Source organism: Lactuca serriola, chromosome 8, assembly GCF_051521515.1.
Source record: "Lactuca serriola cultivar US96UC23 chromosome 8, Lser_US96UC23_V15, whole genome shotgun sequence".
Taxonomy (NCBI): Eukaryota; Viridiplantae; Streptophyta; class Magnoliopsida; order Asterales; family Asteraceae; genus Lactuca; species Lactuca serriola.
The window spans coordinates 322,669,356-322,688,272 of NC_136415.1; the positions used below are offsets into that span (position 1 = coordinate 322,669,356).

The following is an 18,917-nucleotide window of genomic DNA, read 5'->3' on the forward strand; positions in this document are numbered from 1 at the left end:
TCCATAAACTTGATTAACATGGTCTCTAGATCGGGTTTCTTCTCAGCTGGTGGCTGCTCCTTTTGGTAGAAGCCTCGGCTTATTTGCCTATACTTCTCTTCTTTTTGCTTCTTATATTCTTCATATGGCAGCCACTCTTTCTTTCTTTTCCTCCAGTCTTCATCATACTTGTCCCCACTCGAGTAGCACACTTGAACCTTTTTATTTCCAAACTCATCTAAATTGCAGTCCTTGGTCAAGTGTGGACCATTACATCGTTCGCAACCAACTCTTATAGCATGAATTGAATGGTCCATTTGTGTTAACCTTCGATCCAGATTATTCAGCATAGCCATCATAGCTGCTATTTCTTCAGTTAGTGCACCTCGACCGCCTTTGATTCCATCTTGCCTAGGTTGTGGTACTCGCGAGAGTGCTTTGTGAATTCTTCAATCAACTCCTTGACCTCCCTTGGATTTTTCTTTGTCAAAGGTCCTTGAGAGTCAAGGAGTTGTCTTGTCATAACGTTGACCCCATCATAGAAAATCGAAATCTCTTGTTGCACATTAAGATCATGCTGAGGGCAATTTCTGAGCAAGCCCTTGTACCGCTCCCATGCTTAGTACAATGACTCCCCCGGCTGTTGTTCAAAGTTGGCTATTTCCTTCTTGAGTTTAGCTATCTTGGATGGTGGGCAAAACTGGTCAAGAAATTGCTCATGCATTTGAGCCCAAATGGTGATTGTACCCGGTGGAAGTGAATTTAACCACTCGTTAGCAGCTCCCTTAAAAGTAATGGGAAGCATTCTGAGCAGGACGGTGTCTCTATTGACATTTGGGACATTGAAGTAATCCGCAATGTCATTGACTTTAACTAGATGCTTAAAAGCATCCTCATGATCTTTCCCATAAAATGGGATATCCTTCAGTGCAGTCAAGATGTGCCCCTTCAGCTTGAATGTGGCAGTGGCAGGTATTGCGGGTTGGACTAAACCGGGACCCACATCTTCTCAGATCCGCTTCTTGTAAGCTCCCATGGACATCTCTTCAATGTTTGCCATTTCGTTTTTCGGTTCGTTTTCGGGTTCACTCGTAAATAGTGCAAATTCTGAATCGGTTTCATATTCGGATTCGTGTGGATCAGAAACTGGACCAGGTTCTTTAGCTTTTCCTTTGTTCTTTGTGGTTGAACTTGACTCTCCTTTCTTCTTTCCAGATTTTCTTGAAAAGGCGGATTTTAGTTCTTGCAAAGGCGTCTTCTTATCAGTCTTTTTGTCAAGTGCAGCTTCTGGATCTTCAATCGGTGGCACCAAAGGTTTGTTAGAGCCTCTGGTCATGAACTCCTGCAAACTAAACAAAATAAAAACGTAAAACTAAACTATAATAGAAAAATAAACTGAAAACTAAGGAAAACTAAGAATCACAACATTCACGTTGTGAGTGTATATAGCTCACGTCGTGAGTTCTGTGACAGAAAAAAAATCAAAATTTTTGCTAAAATAATATGCTAATAAACAAAAAATAACTAATTAACTTTTTGCAGGTTTTATCCCACAAAAAAGGATCGGTTAATCTAATGCAACTAAATAAACTAATCAACTAAGTTGTTCCCTGGAAACGTCGCCAAAAACTTGATGTGCACGAAAGTACCCACTAATTTAAATATTTATAACCTAACAAACTTAGACTAGCTATGCACTTATAGGCAGTGTACCTAGTCAGATTACAGTATAGCTTAAGTAAGTCGGGTGTCGGTCACAGGGAACGGTGTTATTAATAAATATATTTACTACTAAAGTAATCTAATTATTAATAAGCTAAAGAGGGTTTGTATCTAATTCTGCAAGTTTAGATGAACTTAATTCTTTAACAAAAACTCAATCAATAAACAAAATACTTCTGTTACTTTGAATCCACTTTCACTCAATGGTTATACATTAGTCAAAACTATTACCGTTGGTTACCAATTTAAGAAGTATTAACAACTTAGTTCTAAACCTACTAATTATTAATCAATTCATGTAATTATATGTATGGTCACACAATAGTTAACACAAAATCAATTATTAAATAAGATTGGAGCTATGAAGATTGATTAATCAAAAAACAATTACAGTCATAATATGCGTTCTCTAACACACCTTAATTCAATGATTCAATTACTTATCTAAGATTGGTTTGATCTTAGCTCTAATAAACTAGTGTTCACTTTGTTATTAGGTATTCATATTCATGCAGATTTGTGTTCACTAACTACACAGAACAAGAATTTAAAGCAATTAAATCATTAACTAAACATGCTAGGTAAAATCAATCAACACAAGCATATAACCAACAAATAAAGTCAAATCTAATGCATTCAAACCATGAGTTCTAACTTAATCTAGCTGAAAGAAGCAGCTAGATTTAGCTGGACATATTTACAGTTAAACAAACGAATTCTATAATCCAAAACATGTTAAAGTGTACCAAACTATGAACCAATTTATGAACACTTTCTTCCTTGGTGTTAGAACTAGCTTCCAGATATTTTTCTCTTCTGAATTTCGTATTTAGGAACCCCTCTAAGCCAGTCAAAAGTCCCTTTAATTCGTAATGGAAGAGAGTTTTTATAGTTTCTGGAAATTCACTTCTCACATCGTGAGCATTCCAATTCTCACGTCGTGAGATCGAGATAACCTTGTTCGGCAAGGATTCCTTCACCCGCGTACATATCTTCTAGAATTCTTCCTTCAGGTTGTGAACCATAGATTGTTCACATCGTGAGTACGTCTTTTTTGGGTGATTTTCTTGTCTTTCAGGCCTTCAACCTCCAAGGTTCCATTCTTTACCGCTTTTAGTCCATTTTCTTCAAAATGTCCTCTTTTTGGCTGCAAAATATAATTTAACCTTATAAGTGCCATTATTCTATACAAATAACCAAAATATATATAAAAATGTACTTAAATATTGCCTAAAAATATGTATAAATATGGCAATATCAAAATACCCCACACTTGGGCTTTGCTTGCCCTCAAGCAAATTTAAACTTAAACCTTTATCACTAACATCACATAGAACAATCCAACTCTAACTCATCCATTATGTCAAGGCCTCAACGCATGCATTTGTGTCTAAAAGTTTTCCTAAAGTACCCCCATACTTTAAATACTCACAATCTTCATAAACATGCACCCACTTCTTTCGAACAATGCTCATTTTATGCAACCCTCCGATTCCATCCGCATAAATCTTACTTAACCTCAAAGTATTTTTGTAAAGCTACCCAAGCATACATAAACTAGAGAATTACAACTTTAAGATACCAATACTTGGAGCTCTTGAATTCTTCACTTCCTTTGATATTTGATCTTTAACTTCTTTGAATTCATTTCTTTCATGATTTTTGGCATCTTTAACTTTTGATTCTTTAGAACTTTGATCTTCGATATTCATACTTTTATAGCCCCAAAATTCTTCAAGAATTCTTACTTTTCAGTAATTTCTCTCTTTTTTTTTACATGTATAACTCACTTTTTTTCACAAAAAACCTACATGCTTAAGCAGGGGCGCTTAACTTCAACCTTTATTGGTTAAGGCATATCTTTCGTGACAAAAAGTGAGTTTAAGCGCCCCTGCTTAAGCAATAAAGGTTGAAGTTAAGCGCCCCTGCTTAAGCATGTAGGTTTTTTAGTGAAAAAAAAGTGAGTTATACATGTAAAAAAAAGAGAGAGAGAAATTACTGAAAAGTAAGAATTCTTGAAGAATTTTGGGGCTATCAAAGTATGAAGATCAAAGATCAAAGTTCTAAAGAATCAAAAGTTAAAGATGCCAAAAATCATGAAAGAAATGAATTCAAAGAAGTTAAAGATCAAATATCAAAGGAAGTGAAGAATTCAAGAGCTCCAAGTATTGGTATCTTAAAGTTGTAATTTTCTAGTTTATGTATGCTTGGGTTGCTTTACAAAAATACTTTGAGGTTAAGTAAGATTTCTGCGGATGGATTCAGAGGGTTGCATAAAATGAGCATTGTTCGAAAGAAGTGGGTGCGTGTTTATGAAGATTGTGAGTATTTAAAGTATGGGGTACTTTAGGAAAAATTTTAGACACAAATGCATGCGTTGAGGCCTTGGCATAATGGTTGAGTTAGAGTTGGATTGTTCTATGTGATGTTAGTGATAAATGTTTAAGTTTAAATTTGCTTGAGGGCAAGCAAAGCCCAAGTGTGGGGTATTTTGATATTGCCATATTTATACATATTTTTAGGCAATATTTAAGTACATTTTAATATATTTTTTGGTTATTTGTATAGAATAATGGTACTTATAAGGTTAAATTATATTTTACAGCCAAAAAGAGGACATTTTGAAGAAAATGGACTAATAGCGGTAAAGAATGGAACTTTGGAGGTTGAAGGCTTGAAAGACAAGAAAATCACCCAAAAAAGACGTACTCACGAGGTGAACAATCTATGGTTCACGACGTGAGGGAAGAATTCTATAAGATATGTACGCGGGTGAAGGAATCCTTGCCGAACAAGGTTATCTCGATCTCACGACGTGAGAATTGGAATGCTCACCACGTGAGAAGTGAATTTCCAAAAACTATATAAACTCTCTTCCATTACAAATTAAAGGGACTTTTGACTGGCTTAGAGGGGTTCCTAAATACGAAATTCAGAAGAGAAAAATATCTGGAAGCTGGTTCTAACACCAAGGAAGAAAGAGTTCATAAATTGGTTCATAGTTTGGTATACTTTAACATGTTTTGGATTATAGAATTCGTTTGTTTAGCTATAAATATGTCCAGCTAAATCTAGCTGCTTCTGTTAGCTAGATGAAGCTCGAACTCATGGTTTGAATGCATTAGATTTGACTTTATTTGTTGGTTATATGCTTGTGTTGATTGATTTTACCTAGCATGTTTAGTTAATGATTTAATTGCTTTAAATTCTTGTTCTGTGTAGTTAGTGAACACAAATCTGCATGAATATGAATACCTAATAACAAAGTGAGCACTAGTTTATTAGATCTAAGATCAAACCAATCTTAGATAAGTAATTGAATCATTGAATTTAGATGTGTTAGAGAACGCATATTATGACTGTAATTGTGTTTTGATTAATCAATCTTCATAGCTCCAATCTTATTTAATAATTGATTATGTGTTAACTATTGTGTGACCATACATAGAATTACCTGAATTGATTAATAATTAGTAGGTTTAGAACTAAACTGCTAATACTTCATAAATTGGTAACCAACGGTAATAGTTTTGACTAATGTATAACCATTGAGTGAAAGTGGATTCGAACTAACAGAAGTATTTTGTTTATTGATTGAGTTTTTGTCAAAGAATTAAGTTCATCTAAACTTGCAAAATTAGATACAATCCCTTTTTAGCTTATTAATAATTAGATTAATTTAGTAGTGAATATATTAATTAATAACACCGTTCCCTGTGATCGGCACCCGACTTACCTAAGCTATACTTTAATCTGACTAGGTACACTGCCTATAAGTGCATCGTTAGTCTAAGTTTTTTCGGTTATAAATGTTAAAATTAGTGGGTACTTTCGTGCACATCAAGTTTTTGTGATATGTATGAAACGAACTAGTTTGAATCCTACTAACTTAAACACAAAGACGAACACACAAAAGGCAGTGTACCTATCGATTAGCAGTTTAGTTCAGGTAAGTAGGGTATCGCACACATGGAACGGTAAACAATTAAAAGAAATGCTAATATTATCTAAATAAAACAAGTAATAGAAAGGGGGTTTCACTAGTTTTTCAAGACTAGAAACTTAAACAATTAACTAAAACTTAAACTAAGAAACTAAGAGCTAAGCAAATAAGAATCGACTAAATTCAATAATAAAGAGGACTTCTGTTTAGGTTCGACTCATTTGTTCCCATGGATGATTTCAATGTATCGGATTAATTCTTCATTGGTTACCGACTAAGATGATTAGTTTCACGTTCGCTATTACTAATCCTTAGGAAACAAATTAACTCAAGCAGTGGCTAGTTGTCTAAATTAACGGATTTCCTAGTTATTGATTCGGGTTAAATAAGACTTGTAATGGTTAATTAAATTGGCCCTTCAATTAACCTCTTGCTAATGTTCATCAAACAAGCTCACACATTAACTTACCTATCTTCTAGTTAATTCTAGTTTCACATTCGCTATTCCTAGACATACAACTATGTGGTCACAATAAATCATATGAAATTAATAACTAAGAGATGTTTATAAAACTTAATTACTGATTTATTAACAGAAGAATAGTTATTGTTAACACATAAGGTTCTTCAACAAGCTTAATAAAACATAATCACCAATTAAAATTAATCCTAATCAAATAATCAATCCATGTTCACAAATTCATCTACCTAAACAGAAGTTATGAGTTTTAGCTCATGATTACAACAGAAACAAGCTCAAAAAGGAAATCAATTGGTAAAAACATAGTTCAAACAAGAGATTAGGTAAGAGTAAACTTGATTTTGACTTGATTCTCCTTAAAATTGAATGTAGGGTTGATTCCTTAGCTTCCCACGCTCTAGCAGCACTTTTAGTCGACAATTGGCCTCTAAGGGTTCCCCCATTCGTTAGGGTTCGAATGAGAAGCGTTTATATATATATATATATATATATATATATATATATATATATATATATATATATATATATATTCTGAAAACAGAGGCTACTCGGCGAGTCTAGTGACCTACTCGCCGTGTCCATCACTTAAAATCCCATGTACCGCATGGCAAAGTCAAGAATCGCGAAACTTCTGACCAAATCGTCGAGTTGATGGCCTACTCGTCGAATCCGTTTGGAATCATCATTTTCTCAAAACACGAAAGTCATCCGAAATTGTTTCTAGTTTTCGGAACATTTTGAATCTCATCAATCGGAGTTACAGTTCATGAGATATGGCCAAAACACTGACGAGGGGTCAAGCTGTCCAGCAACATCCTTCTTTCTTCAAAATCCAAGATCCAAGCGTCCAATTGCTAGTTCCACTTCCTTTTCCTTCCGAGCATGTAATTGTTGCTGAAAAATGAAATTGTAAACTAATTAAGCACCTTTCATTCATTAAATGAGATAAAATCAACATAAAGTATTAAGATAATGCATGAATTGTATAACTAAATATGTCCTTATCAAAATACCCCACACTTGACCTTTACTTGCCCCCAAGCAACACTGAATTTTAGCACACTAATATCATATAAGACAATCTCATTCGAACCCATCCATTATGCCAAGACCGTAACGCATGCATTTGTCACTACAAGAAAAAGGGTATCGGAGACTGACATAATCAGTCTCCAATGATCAATAATCAGTCTCTGATGAGAATCGGGGACTGATTTAGCTAGTCCCCGAGACCTAGTCTCAGATAGTCAAATTTTTATGTATTTGGGACTGAAAATCAGTCCCTAATACATTAAAGTATCAAGGATAGAATATCAGTCTTCGATGATATCTCATTCAGTCTCTAGTTTGTTTTCTTCAAATTATCAATTTGATGTAATGTCAATCCCTAATACTATTTTTTAGGGGCTGAATATCAGCCCTTTGTAATATATCGTTCGGTCCATAATATGTTTTATTAAAATATCTATTTTATATCGTATCTTAATACTATCTTTCAAGGAATAAATACTAGTGTTTATACTATCATGATAAATTTCCAATATCTTTCCTTTAAGGCACTAGTAGAAAGAAAGACTTTAAATGACAGACATTTTATGTCGTAAATGACTATAGATGACCAACAAATGTCTATAATTAACATTTCTTTTAGAACTATCGACACATTTTCCGACAAACTATGATAGACATTTTAAATTTACTTAAAACTATATGTTTTTCTAAATATACTAATATTCAATAAAAAAAAAGTTATATATACACTGAATGACAATCCATTACACAAAAATCATACTTTGTCGATTACAAAGTGGTGTACGTATTTAATAACAAATACTACTCGAAACCTGAAATAATTACAGAAACAATGTTTATGACATAAGAACTATGAAAATGCTATGTAAAACTTGCCCAAATTTCTACTCGCCTTGCTTCGCAAACCCTTTATAAGCTAACCAATCATCTTGCTAAGTTTCTTCTCTTGTGATTTTGACTTCACCTTCGTATAAGAAACATCCCTGAGAATAAAGGACATGCATTAATATTAGTAGCAAGAATAAGTTCAAATTCCGTTTACCAATTTATTTATGAGAGTTTAGTTGTTTTGGGGAGAAAATATCATTCAATGAATTCTAAGGAAATTCATGATGAAACTTCATATTTGGTCATTTATAGTGTTATTTATATAATATGTAGGTAGATGATCATACCTAGGTCACCAAAATAGGACCCACTACAGTAACTTTATAAGCAAGCAATAATGATGACCTCTCTACCTGTTGTTTTTGTACCAAAGATTTTATAAAAACGAAAAATGCAAACCTTATGTATAAATGGGGAAAAAGAGTTGAGATAAATGTAAACATACCTGGTTGTATAACATCGAGTATTGTAAGAATACCAAGGCGATTCATGTAGCCATGCATCTCAATTGTGAGCTTTTTCACAATCCTGTTATAGTCTTTTGGTTGATTGTTAATTATCAAAATTGTTGGTTTAATAAGTAGGTAAAACAGATTAAACTTTTGAAAAGAGAAAAAAGTGACTAATTTAAGATGCCTATACTCGTTTGATGCTCCAAGTACTTTTACAGCTTGATCCCGCACTTTAAAAAAGTGTTACGCCACTTCCTCTTAGTAACTTTGCAGCCAAACTAGTTCCTGCCATAATCGGGTCAAAATCAATAGATGGTTTAATGTGATATATAAGTTGATAAACAACACCTCCAAGATGAACTTGAAGTTATTATACATTTGACTATACGAATGAACTCGATGCATATGCCAAGTGATTGATCACTTTTGTTGAAATATATATAACTAATGCATTATTATATAACAAATTAATAATCAATATGACAAGAGTAATGATAAGCAAAATCTCACCTTCATTGTCTTGTAAGTATGTAGTTTCTCTTATTAGGAATCTTGTCCCACTTAGAGATGTCCAAAATTGGTATCACACTCACAAACTCATTCTTCCCTTCACACATCAAACCAGGAATCTATATAGAATCAATAGTAACTAGAGATGCAAGTGGATCTTACATACCATCTACACCTTGATGGATGGATCTGAAATCTGATCAAACTAAAGAAAAGAAAAACCACAAATTATTCTCATCCAGTTGAAAGTGAATACTATACTAAATGATTATATAGAATTTCATTAAAAAAAATTACAACGTTAAATTTTTTGGAAAACACTAAAACTAAAAATTGCCACTTGTGTCTGTATTTGGATTCAAGAAAGAAGTTATGTGATGTGTTTTTAACCATGAGTATATTAAAAAAAATAGTGATCATCACAGATCTCAATTTACTCGATTTAAGCCTCAATTAAACAACTTTTTGCACAAATTTCTCATAAAATCATTGGTGTAAGAGACCAAAAATCAGAATTATACCTACATCAACACTAATGGGAACTTTTTCAAACAGTTGGTGGTCACAAAGAACATATCGACATCATTTAGTAACTTTGACTAGGCAAATACAATTTTAGATAAATACATTTAAGAGAAATTGGACATTAAAATGAAAATATATAGAGTTGCTAACCTCATAATGTTGATTCCACAAGAAGATGAAATCTTTGATGCATTGGAGAAATCGATTTCAAACCTTTGCGATATTAAAATCCATTTAAAACCTATGTTTTAAAGAAACCGGTGCATCATAAAAAACGGTTTCAACCTTTGATATGTTCATCAGGAACTTAACCACATAGAAACGTACAAATCAAATCGTATCTTAAGCAAACCAAACAAATCGAAGGCTAAAGAATACTTTGATATGCTACCCATCCGAAGACGTGGAGATGGTTTGCCTTCCTGACGTCGTAGAATGGATATGTTCAGCCTATCGAGAGCACCTAATCGATTATCGATCAGGGTTTGGGGTAGCAGGAACTGAGTCGGAGCGGGAGAGAAAGAGGGTCAAAGTTGTTAGGGTTACGTGAAAAGAGAAACTAAGGGAACTTAAAAGTCTTTAATTTTTTTTATGGAAAATAAGATTGAAATTGTGTATTTTAGAACATTAATTTATAAAAAAACATTTTTATATGTCATCTATTTGATCTTAAATTTAAATTAACTCTTAAATGGTAGTAAAAAACACTCTAGTTGTGATGGCGGTGTTAGATGGGTGGAGTGGATTAGGTAGTGTTGGTGGCCATGAATGTAGCAGTAGTGGCAGTGGCGGCAGAGATAGTAGTGGTGGTGATCGCGTATGTGGCGGCGCTGGTGGTAATAGTTGAGGTGACGCAAGTGATGGAGGTGGAGGAGGTGGTGGTGGCACTGTTTGCAAAGGTGGTGATGGTGTTGGCGATGACATAGGTGATGATGGTGTTGGTGGAGAAAACAATGGTGGTGGTCGCGATGGTGGTGGTGGGGGTTGTGGTGGTGGTAGTGGTCACAGAGGTGGTAGCAGTGGAGGAGGTAGTGGTGGCGACATATATGATGGTGGTGGTGACGATAGGGGTTTTGGCGGTGGTAGTGATCGCGGAGGTGGTGTTCGTGGTTATGGCGGTGGCAACCGCAAAGATGACGATGGTGACATAGGTATTGGTGGTTATGGCAGGGTGGTGGTGATTACGGAGGCGGTGTTGGTGGTTGTGGTAGTGGTGGTCGCAGAGGTGGCGATGACAACATAGGTGATGGTGGTTGTGGCGACAATAATGGTGGTGGAAAAAGGGGTTACGATATTGGTGGTGGTGGTGGTAGTAGTAGCGTCAATGGGGGTGATGGTTGCATATAGGGTGACGGTAGAGATTGTGATGATTATAGTGATTGCGGAGGTGGCATTGGTGGTTATGGAGGCGGCAGTCGCTGAGATGGCGTCGTAGGCACTGGTGGTGGCTACGACGATGGTGGTGGTGGTGGTAGTGTTCGCAGAAGTGGATTTGATGTATTAATGATTTGTATGCTATATAGTAAAAAAGTTGTACATTGTGTTAAAAATGTAATGTATTGCTAACATAATTCCTAATAAATTGTCTAGTAAATAAAATATAACACAAATCTATTAGGAACAGAAAACAAGTTCCTAAGAGTAACCTGCGTCAAAGAGTAAAATTCAGTCCCTAATAAGTTTCCTTTAAAATAGTATTCATGACTGATTTATAAGTCTCCGAGATACGGCATCTATGACTAAATAATCAGTCTTAGATACTTAAATTCAGTCAGTTATAAGTGTTCATTTAAATGTCAAAAAGTACATGTTTATTAGGGACTGAAATTCAGTCTTTAAAAAGTTTCTCATCCAAAGGACAAATTGTTTTAATTGTATTAATGACTGAAATCCGGTCCCTAATAAGTTCCATACACAATTAAAACTGACACAAGTCTACCAGGGATTGAAATTTAGTCTCACATAACTTACCCTCCAAAGTCCTTCAACTATTTGAGACTGAAATTCAGTCCCCAATACGTTTCCCACAAAACCTAAACCGACGCAAACAACTTACGGACTGAATTTTAGTCTCAAATAAGTTTTGTCAATCTCTAATGTTTCACATGTTAAAATCAGTCCTAGATAGTATTTAAGACTAATTAATCAGTCCCAGATACAATGCATCCAAGACTGATTAATCAGTCTTTGAAAATTTAGTCACAGAAGCCCTCTTTTCTTCTAGTGTATGTCTAAAGTTTTTCCTAAGGACCCCCCCCTCAATTCTAAATACTCACAATCCTCATAAACACTCGTCCACTTCTTTTGAACAACACTCATTTTTTGCATCCCTCCGAATCCATCCCCAGAAAACTTTCTTAACCTCAAGGTATATTTGGTCAAGCAACCCAAGCATACATAATCTAGAAAATTACAATTTTTGATACCACAATGGAGCTCTTTGGAATTCTTCACTTCTTTGTTATTTGATCTTTGATTTCTTTGAATTCACCACCTTGTTGTTTGATTTTTGGTATCTTCAACTTTTTGAATTTCTTTAGAACTCTGATATTTTGATCTTTACTTTAACTGCTCCAAAATTCTTACAACTTTTCTTGTAATTCTCTCTCTCTTTACATGTAACTCACTTTTTTTTCACTCAAAACCTACATGGTTAAGCAGGGGCACTCAACTTTAACCTTTATTGGTTAGAGTATTAGTTTTCCTGGATACATTTCTGGTACACGATGCTAAACATTTTGCATCCCTCAAACTAAGCGAGGTTGTGTTTTTGTCCCATGATTTCACTAGAATAAAAGGGGCCACAAATGCACTATAACGTATATAGGCTCAACTAAACATTTGGGTCTTCATAGAATCATCGAATATAATACTAGCATGATCCCTAATTGCTTTACCAAAATTTTCTAATTTAGCCCAAGCAATTTTAATGCAAAATTTTCAAATTTTTCAAAATTTAACTAAAATTTTAACTAATGTAAAAATTTTAACTAATATAACCAACCCCCTACCCCACACTTAATTTATTCAATGTCCCCGTTGCATATAATGCATGATAAAGAAGAATAAAATAAAGAGGGAATTGGAACAAACTCCCCTGGGATAGTAGTTGTGAGGTTGATCTTCTTTATTTAAAGCTCCATCTTCAGCTGACTTTAGACATGGGAACAACTCATCCATGCCTTGGGTGTCAAACATCTCGTGTGGTACAGTGTTTATAAAAGCTCCAAATATAAGGGAAAAACTCTTGGAAATGCTCGGAAAATGATATTCAAAGAATAGAACCAAGGCCCATATCAAATGTCATCAAATCTTTAGCTCAAAAGTAAGAAGAATGAGCGGATCGTCGAGTAAGTATGTAGACTCACCGAGTTGAAGCGTGAATGGTAGAAGAATCGTGAATTTTCACATGGACTCGACGAGTAGACCGCTGTGTGACAAAAATTGTATTTTGCCCAAGTCCGTTTCTGATGTATGGGGGTTATATAAACTAATAATTTCCCTCATTTTTCTTCGGGGAATAAACACTCTATAACCCTTCTATCAATTGGACTCATAGCTTGACTCAAAACTTCGTTTCCTCTCTCGCCTAGACTCGATTTCTCGCTTCGTCAGCCTTGACTCTAGACTCTCACATGCAATCCTAAGCTGCAAACTGAAAAGATCAAAACAACACACAAGTAATATAAAAAGGAAAACAAACATCAAAATTAAATTCCTAAATTACCCTAATAAACTAGAAGTTTAAAAATAAAAAGAAAAGCAAAATCTAATGGCGGGTTGCCTCCCGCAAGCGCTTCTTTTTGTGCAAGTCTTGAGCTGGACTCTCAACTTAATAAACTTCTAATAAACTCAATGCCAATCCATCCATTTCATTAAATATTTTCTTTGGACCAATTTGTAAAATTTGGCTCTTTGCTTCTAAAATTGGCCAAACAAGCTTGAATATATAAAACCCAAGAATCTTGATAAGGGTTGGGACCGGTTGGATACTAATCAGAAATGGATCGCGCTTCAGAACTTTCTCCAAAGTTGGAATCGTCACCCCATGCTTTGAAACACAAACCAGAAGAATAGGGGACCATGTCGTGGTAATGGTCAAACCACAACTTGGTTCCTGCAATTCAGCTTGTTCTTGTTCTTCGTCCGACCTCTCTGCTAACAACCTTTCCAGCTCCTCCAAATCTTTTTCTGGATTAAATTCTTCATCTTGTAACTTTAGCTCTTGTAACTCAGATTGCTCTTGTGTGTTGGGCAAGATGCTATCTAGCCATCTTCCAAATTCCTTCAAATCATCATCTGAGTCATACTCCTCATCTTCTAGCTCTTGTGACTCAGATGTCCCTTGTGTCTTGGGCAAGATGTTATCTAACCATCTTCCAAATTTCTTGAAATCTTCATCTGAGTCATACTCCTCATCTTCTTGCTCAATTTCTTGTACTACTTCCTCAAGAAAAGCATTAAGAGCATCGAGATTTGGAAAATACATAATAAATAAAACTAAAAATAAAAATTAAAATAAATAAAAAAAATTAATCAACAAATAAAATAAAAAAATATGATAACAATTAGCAAATAAAATTAACTATTTAGAACTGTTCCCCGGCAACAGCGCCAAAAACTTGATATGTATGAAACGAACTAGTTTTAATCCTACTAACTTAAACACAAAGACGAACACACGAAAGGCAGTGTACCTATCGATTAGCAGTTTAGTACAGGTAAGTAGGGTATCGAACACACGGATCGGTAAAGAATTAAAAGAAATGCTAATATTATCTAAATAAAACAAGTAATAGAAAGGGGGTTTCTCTAGTTTTTTAAGACTAGAAACTTAAACAATTAACTAAAACTTAAACTAAGAAACTAAGAGCTAAGCAAATAAAAATCGACTAAATTCAATAATAAAGAGGACTTCTGTTTAGGTTCGACTCATTTGTTCCCATGGATGATTTCAATGTATCGGATTAATTCTTCATTGGCTACCGACTAAGATGATTAGTTTCACGTTCGCTATTACTAATCCTTAGGAAACAAATTAACTCAATCAGTTGACATTTGTCTAAATTAACGAATTTTCTAGTTATTGATTCGGGTTAAATAAGACTTGTAATGGTTAATTAAATTGGCCCTTCAATTAACCTCTTGCTGATGTTCATCAAACAAGCTCACACATTAACTTACCTATCTTCTAGTTAATTCTAGTTTCACATTCGCTATTCCTAGACATATAACTATGTGGTCACAATAAATCATATGAAATTAATAACTAAGAGATGTTCATACAACTTAATTACTGATTTATTAACAGAAGAATAGTTATTGTTAACACATAATAGGCTCTTTAACAAGCTTAATAAAACATAATCACCAATTAAAATTAATCCTAATCAAATAATCAATCCATGTTCACAAATTCATCTACCTAAACAGAAGTTATGAGTTTTAGCTCATGATTACAACAGAAACAAGCTCAAAAAGGAAATCAATTGGTAAAAACATGTTCAAACAAGAGATTAGGTAAGAGTAAACTTGATTTTGACTTGATTCTCCTTAAAATTGAATGTAGGGTTGATTCCTTAGCTTCCCACGCTCCAGCAGCACCTTTAGTCGACAATTGGCCTCTAAGGGTTCCCCCATTCGTTAGGGTTAGAATGAGAAGCGTTTCTATATATATATATATATATATATATATATATATATATTATGAAAACAGAGGCTACTCGGCGAGTCCAGTGACCTACTCGCCGAGTCCATCACTTAAAATCCCGTGTACGGCAAGGCAAAGTCAAGAATCGCGAAACTTCTGACCAACTCGTCGAGTCTGTTTGGAATCAGCATTTTCTCAAAACATGAAAGTCGTCCGAAATTGTGTCTAGCTTTCGGAACATTTTGAATCTCGTCAATCGGAGTTACGGTTCATGAGATATGGCCAAAACACTGACGCGGGGTCAAGCTGTCCAGCAACATCATTCTTTCTTCAAAATCCAAGATCCAAGCGTCCAATCGCTAGTTCCACTTCATTTTCCTTCCGAGCATGTAATTGTTGCTGAAAAATGAAATTATAAACTAATGAAGCACCTTTCGTTCATTAAATGAGATAAAATCAACATAAAGTATTAAGATAATGCATGAATTTTATAACTAAATATGTCCTTATCAAATTCAAGAACTGATTTATAATTTCATTTACATGCAATAAAAACTCCTGCAACTAAACAAAATAAAAACGTAAAACTGAACTAAAATAGAAAAATAAACTGAAAACTAAGGAAAACTAAGAATCACAACATTCACGTTGTGAGTGTATATAGCTCACGTCATGAGTTCTGTGACAGAAAAAATCAAAATTTTTGCTAAAATAATATGCTAATAAACTAAGCTAATAAACAAAAAATAACTAATTAACTTTTTGCAGGTTTTATCCCACAAAAAGGATCGATCAATCTAATGCAACTAAATAAACTAATAAACTAAGTCGTTCCCCGGCAACGGCGCCAAAAACTTGATGTGCACGAAAGTACCCACTAATTTTAATATTTATAACCTAACAAACTTAGACTAAATATGCACTTATAGCAGTGTACCTAGTCAGATTACAATATAGCTTAGATGAACTTAATTCTTTAACAAAAACTCAATCAATAAACAAAGTACTTCTTTTAGTTCGAATCCACTTTCACTCAATGGTTATACATTAGTCAAAACTATTACCGTTGGTTACCAATTTAAGAAGTATTAGCAATTTAGTTCTAAACCTACTAATTATTAATCAAGTCATGTAATTCTATGTATGGTCACACAATAGTTAACACAGAATCAATTATTAAATAAGATTGGAGTTATGAAGATTGATTAATCAAAACACAATTACAATCATAATATGCGTTCTCTAACACAACTTAATTCAATGATTCAATTATTTATCTAAGATTGGTTTGATCTTAGATCTAATAAACTAGTGTTCACTTTGTTATTAGGTATTCATATTCATGCAGATTAGTGTTCACTAACTACACAGAACAAGAATTTAAAGCAATTAAATCATTAACTAAACATGCTAGGTAAAATCAATCAACACAAACATATAACCAACAAATAAAGTCAAATCTGATGCATTCAAACCATGAGTTCCAGCTTCATCTAGCTAACAGAAGCAGCTAGATTTAGCTGGACATATTTACAGCAAAACAAACGAATTCTATAATCCAAAACATGTTAAAGTGTACCAAACTATGAACCAATTTATGAACTCTTTCTTCCTTGGTGTTAGAACCAGCTTCCAGATCTTTTACTCTTTTGAATTTCGTATTTAGGAACCCCTCTAAGCCAGTCAAAAGTCCCTTTAATTTGTAATGGAAGAGAGTTTTGTAACACCAAAAATTTTAAAACAAAATTTTCATTTAAAATCGTTTATCTCTTTAACACTTTTCATAAAAATATCCTTTTTGTTTAAATTACAATACATGACTCTTTTGTTCAATCAATTAATAAACCAGGATCCTCAAAACAAACGCTTCCTCTGTTGTGTACAATCGAGCCGGTGCCGTCCCGTGATCCTGAGAAAACCTGAAACACACAGCACAACACTGTAAGCACAAAGCTTAGTGAGTTTCCCCAAAATACCACATACAACACATATTAGCCACTCGAGGCTATAACTCTGTTTGACCCTCTGGTCAATGTGTCTCAGTGGGACACTCCAGTCCCATGACTCTGTGGACCCTCTGGTCCTAAGCTCGTTAGACCCTCCGGTCCGGTCTATAAACTCCGCATAGCATAAATCATAAAGACATAATGCATAGCATGTCACATACAACATAATACTCAATGTAAGCACATAAGACCTTCCGGTCACACATAACTACCACTCAAGGTAACGTATAGTGAGAAGACTCACCTCAGATGTCTCAATAGATCTCTAACTCGGTAGAAATATGGTCTAGCCTCTGCCTAATCACATAAAGTAAATACTCTCATAAATATAACTCTCGAGACTAGGCTCAACCCTCTCTTGGCACCCTCGGAAGGGTAAAATACTATTATACCCCTCTCAGAACGCAAAGGATCCATTGTTGACTAAACCCTAAAAGTCAACAAAAGTCAACGGTCAAACTTTGACCCGACTCGTCGAGTGCACTTGGGCGAATCGGCGAGTCTACATGTGTCCACAATCTCTTTAGTCTTGCATGACACGTCGAGTCTTTCCCCTGCTCGACGAGTTACACCTGGCATGAATCGCGGGGCTACCTCGACTCAACTCGTCGAGTCCCATGATGAACTCGGCGAGTTCCGCATGGAACTCCAGTCCTCTAACTCCCTTTGACTCACCGAGTCATTCCCCCAACTCGGCAAGTTACTCACTGAGTGAACTACGGGAAACCCTAGCCCTACTCGTCGATTCTGTTTGTAACATCCCGGATTCCCAGGTATTATTCATTTATTTATTTTTGATGAATTGTGAGGAGACTCGGCGAGTTGGAGCCTAGACTCACCGAGTATGATCGCGGATTTGGACGCGGGTTTGCATCCGGACTCGGCGAGTCCAAGAGTGCACTCGGCGAGTCCACGCTGTTTAATGAAACCCTAATTTCCCGGCCTTGAGCCCCATTTAAAGGACCTTATAACCCTTCATTGCGGCTACCTTCGAACTTGAGAGCACCAGAGCAGCTGAGAGTCCTTGTGAGTGAGATAAGAGGCCATTATTCACCATTTTTGTGTGTGTTTGCAAGAAAGGAAGAGGAAGGTCAAGCTAGGAGAGTTGGGGAGCTTGGATCTACTTCCATTTCGACAGAGGAAGCTATTTGAGGTAACATTCAGAGCTTATTCTCGTGTTTTTGTTGATATGGCCAAATCTAGGGTTTCTTCATGCCTTGTTTGCCTTGTATTTGGAGTGTGAGAGGTCCCTTGGGGAAATGGTGCCTAGATCTGGACCTTATTAGGTCCAGAGAGTCCCAAATGCCCTGCTTTATGCCTTTCCTTTTGAGTTGGGGACTTAGGTTACCATTTTAGAGGTCATTTCACCATAAGGAGCCTTGTAGGCGTTGCATGGTAGCCAAGATTGTAACTTTACGTGATGAATGTGCTTGGGAGGACTAGATCTATGAGTTGTTGGAGCGGATCTGACCTCAGGAGCGAGTTTGAGTTGATGCATGGCATGGACTCACCGAGTCAGAAGAACAGACTCGGCGAGTAGCATGAAGATTGTCCTTAACCACTCAGTGAGTGGTCTTGCCGAGTTAAGGGGTTGACTCAGTGAGTCAGGGAGAGTTAGAGAGGGTTGTCAGATGGACTGAGTCGAGCTGGAACTCGCCGAGTTGTTCTTGAGACTCGGCGAGTTGAGTCGTGGTGGCCCCGCGATTCATGCCAGGTGGAACTCATCGAG

The 18,917-nt window shown here is 35.5% G+C and overlaps 1 non-coding gene across 1 annotated transcript; it reads left to right on the forward strand.

Annotated features, from left to right (window-relative positions):
* Positions 1–548: 548 nt before the first annotated feature.
* LOC145071872 (small nucleolar RNA R71) lies at positions 549–655 on the forward strand. The gene has a single exon (XR_013690834.1). It is a non-coding gene; the product is annotated as a small nucleolar RNA R71 (small nucleolar RNA).
* Positions 656–18,917: the final 18,262 nt, after the last annotated feature.